Genomic DNA, 4362 nt, shown 5'->3' with positions numbered 1-4362 from the left:
TGCGTGGTCAGGCTGTAGTCCGAGTTCGAACTTGTCTGTTTCTGTCTTTCTCTTTTACCTGTTAAATTTGCTCTTCTCTAACCTTTGTCTTTTCTCTAATAAACTTACTCTTAGCTTTTACAGGTTTGTGGTCAGTGGTTCTTGTTGGGCACGACTCCGTAACAATACTAAATAAATTCACTTCACTGCCCCGGGTTGCAGACAGAAATGCTGGGGTTTTTTGTTTTTGTTTTTTTTGTTTTTTCATGTATAACAGTAGGTAGTAAGTATCTTTGACTAACAGAAAGGAACATGTTTCCTCCCACAGAAACAGCCACCGAAGGTCTTTCTGGAGTTGGTGTCCCAAGAGGTGGACTGAGATGTTTCACCCAAAGCAGGATGACAGATTCAGGTGGGGTTGCCAGATTGAGCCAATATATACAGGACACCCAGTGAGATTTTAATTTCAGAGACACAGCAAATACTTAATGTATCCTACCACCCTTGTTTTCATTGTCTATCTGAAATTCGCCTGTCACTAAATTTTATCAGGCAACTCTCCACCGGAGGCGGGCTCTGGTGTAAGAGAGTGGGAGGAAGAAATAGGAAGGGGAAGAGAAACCGGTAAACAAAGCCCCTCCGGCCCAGAGCTAACCCTCACTTGGCTTCCAGGCTTCTCCTGAAACTTGATGCCGCTGCTGGGCTGAACCGTCCCAACCGACGTCTCCTATCACCACGCTACAGCGTCGCCACGCCACTGCGCATGCGTCCTCCGAACGACCACTCACGAGCGCCCGTCGCCAGCAGCGCCGCCGGTCGCTAGGGAACGAGCCGGGTCGCTAGGGAACCAGCCCACGAGCGCACGCGCGCGTCGCTGCCTGCGCCACAGGGAGGAAAGGCTCCGTGGTAGGGGCGCGAGCGCATGTGCGAGGGGGCGCGCGCGTTGAGTGCCCCCCTGAGGGCCAGGAGGAGAACCTGAGGGGTGCACGCGTAGGTGAGCCCGGAACTCTCCCGAGGGAGCAAGGAAACGCACCTTGAAGAGGTGGAGGTGCGCGCATGCGCCCTCGGGGTGGGGCAGGGGGGTGGGGGGGTGCCTGAGGGCTGCGATGTAGAAGCTTTGAGGAACCGGAAGTGCAGCAGCGGAGCCGAGGCAAGGTCATTGGGAGAGGTGGAGGGGTCATGTGGTCCAAGAGGAACTGGCAAGGGCTGCCTGTTTAGAACAGGTGCTTTCTCAGGTAGGGTTTGCTTCATCCGTGCAGGAAGCCAGTGCCTGGCAGGACGAGCAGAAAGGCTTCCTGAGCACGCAGGGTGGATGATGGTTGCCACCCTCTGGAAAGGCGCTCAAGAGCTTGCCTGTGCATCCCCAGAGAATCTTGCTAAAACGCAGCTTCTGGATTCGTGTCTGGAGTGGTACCAGGGAATCAGCATTTCAACCCCACCCCATCCCATTGGTACCAAGCTGCTAATTCTTGGACGACACGCTGAGTAAAAGGAATGTAGTCTAAATCCACCGTGAATTTTAAAAGGCTAACCAAGATGTCGGTTGGGTGGGTCCTTCTAGATTTTAAGGGTAAATCCATTTCCTTGCCTGCGCCGCTTTCCAGTGACAGCCCACCTCCCCGAACTCTTTGCCCTGTATTACATATGTGATACATATGCTAGCACCACCACCTTCCCTGCATCCCTGCCTGATGTCACTGTCCTTGCCCATGTGAAGACCCTTGTAATTACATTGGGCTCACCCACCAAATGTAGGATAATCTCATTTTAAAATGTTTCATTGTCCCCTGCAAAGTCCCTTTGCCATGTAAGAGAATATATGCACAGACTCCAGAGATCAGGACGTGGATATCTTTGGGAGATCATTATCCAGCCTGCCACAATATTTAATTTCCTAAGGGAAAAATATTTCATTGATATATTTCAATGGTCAAAAACAGGAGTCTTAACCTTGATACAATCCATATTCAAATTAACCCAATTTTCCCACCCAAAGAGTCCTTTTTTTTTCTTTTCTGATCCAAATCCAATTCAATATCTTGTGGTACATGTTGCTAACATGCTTTTCTAATCTTTAATCTGGACTGGCTACTCATCTGTGTTTCTTTCATGGCCTTGATGGTTTGAAGTATGCAGACCAGTTGTAGACTGTCTCTTTGGTTTTGACATTTCCTTGATTTTATTTTGGATGGCCTTCACAGAAGTGAATGATGTTCTGTGTATCACACCAGAAATGTGTCTGTTAGTGAACTCCCCTTTGATCACTTGGTTCCATTATTTTGGCCAGGTTTCTCCACTGTATTGTTTCTGTATTTTCCTTGGGAATTAATACTACTTTGTGGGGAACTTTTAGACTATACACATAAACCATTTCTTGTAAAATATTCACCAAGTTTTAACCCTCATTGTTGAATCTGGCTAGATCCAGTTATCCTAGTATTGTTACATCGTGTCCATTTTTAAACTCCAGTGTCTGTCCATGTGTCATTCTGCTTTAAAGAGGGACTTTCTCTTCTACTCACTCATTTATTTATTCAATCTCATGTGGACTCATGGATTCTTACCCTACTCAATGAGTTATTATCTATTACAGTCAATATTTATTTTAATGGCCAAACTTCCCCAGATTTGGTAGTAAAAGCTACCAAGTCTTCTTCTGATTTTTAGAATTGTTTTCTTTCTTTCTGGCACAACAGAATGATCCCGGTTCATTGAATTTTCCCTCCCTCTGTTTTGGAATCAGCCATTTCTCTAAGGATTTCCACTTAAGTGGGGAAACCTACTTAAAAATAAGACCTGGATACTATGTATTCTGCTTCTAGGCCCTTGAAGTAGTGTTGGGGAATACACACACACACACACACACACACATTCTTCATTAATGTGAAGAAGAGAAAAGCCCCAAAAAATCATATTCGGTAAATGTGAGAACTGGATCTGCACCTTTTAAAAAAAATTTAATTAGAATATGTCACTTGAGGAAGATACTGTTGATCAGGATCTTGTCACAATCTTCCACTGTACATACTTCTGCTGTTTATTACATGCCAGTTGAAGTCCCTGGGCAATGCAGTTAGTATACTCAGCTGCTAACAAAAAGTCTACCCAGAGGTACCTCAAGTAAGACTGGTGATGTAGTCCCCTGAAACATCAGCCACTGAAAACCCCATGGTGCATAAGTCTCCTCTTAACTCTGGGCCATTGTGATTCTGAGTCAACTGCATAGCATCTGGTCACCGTGCAAAGTGTCTTGCATATATTATCTCTTAGGATCCTCACAAAGTTCAAGGTTATTTTGTTATGTTTCTGAAGCTCAGAAACTGAGTGATTTGCTGAAGATCACACAAGAACCAGGGCTGGAATTTGATCGTCAGTTCCCGCAGTCTGGGTTCATATTTATTGCCCTACACTGCCATTTAGATGTATCGTGTGGCTCAGACTACATTGCTTCCAGCTCTTGAAATCTGATTAGTAATAAGCCAAGAGCCATCAACTCAGCAGTAAGCAGCTTCTTGTTTGAAGTCTGCATTAAGTCTAGCAGCGCCTGCGATCAGTTGAGGCTGTGCTTTCCCCTCCCCTCTCTCGGCTTCTGAGGATGCCTTTGTGAAATAGCTAGTCTTTGTTTCCATGGCATGGATGTCTGTAGGTTTCCTTCATAATTCTAGGTTTGTGGGTGCTCTGAGCTCTTCCTAGGACATCCTGCCTGCTCCTTTATGTCCTCCCTACCCAAGGGTGGAAGCCTGTAGCAACCCATGGCCGCCAATGTAGTGAGAATTCTTCTGACTGATGACTCCTAGGACCTATTTATTAACTGGATAGGAGCGCTGAAAAGCTTTTGCAAAAAGAAAGCTTATTTTAATATGAGAACGATTAGCAAGTCTGTCATTGTTGGTTTTCGGGTTAGGGTGGAACCTAGAAATAACTCATTTTAAAAAAAATCATTTTATTGGGGGCTTGTACAATTCTTATCACAATCCATACATACATCCATTGTGACCAGCACATATGTACATTTGTTGCCCTATCATTCTCAAAACATTTGCCTTCTACTTTAGCCCTTAATATCGGCTGCTAATTTTCCCCTTCGCTGCCCCCTGCCTCCTCCCTCATGAACCCTTCATAATTCATAAATTATTATTGTGTTGTCATATGTTACACTGTCCGACGTCTCCCCCCACCCTCTTCTCTGCTGTCCATCCCCCAGGGAGGAGGCTAAATGTAGATTCTTGTAATCGGTTCCCCCTTACTACACCACATCCCCTCTACCCTCCAGGCATCGCCCCTCTTCCCACTGGTCCTGAAGGAGTCATCTGTCCTGGATTCCCTGTGTTTCCAGTTGCTATCTGTACCAGTGTACATCCTCTGGTCTAGCCAGATTTGTAA

The 4362-nt window shown here is 45.7% G+C and overlaps 2 protein-coding genes across 3 annotated transcripts in view; one reads left to right on the top strand and one right to left on the bottom strand.

The window, feature by feature from the left end:
• DYDC1 (DPY30 domain containing 1) overlaps nucleotides 1-4362 on the bottom strand; it is a 58113-nt gene that overhangs the window by 18957 nt on the left and 34794 nt on the right. The window lies entirely within an intron of this gene.
• Nucleotides 900-4362, top strand: part of PRXL2A (peroxiredoxin like 2A) — a 137957-nt gene continuing 134494 nt past the window's right edge. The window contains exon 1 of the mRNA XM_045293492.1: nucleotides 900-973. The gene's annotated coding sequence lies outside the window, so the exon portion shown is untranslated. The remainder of the gene's footprint in view (nucleotides 974-4362) is intronic.

The sequence above is a fragment of the Echinops telfairi genome, unplaced genomic scaffold (assembly GCF_000313985.2).
Source record: "Echinops telfairi isolate 266 unplaced genomic scaffold, ASM31398v2 ScPeMD7_2010;HRSCAF=2546, whole genome shotgun sequence".
Lineage (NCBI taxonomy): Eukaryota > Metazoa > Chordata > Mammalia > Afrosoricida > Tenrecidae > Echinops > Echinops telfairi.
Note: the sequence above shows the minus strand (reverse complement) of the source record. Positions and strands in the feature narration are given on the sequence as shown.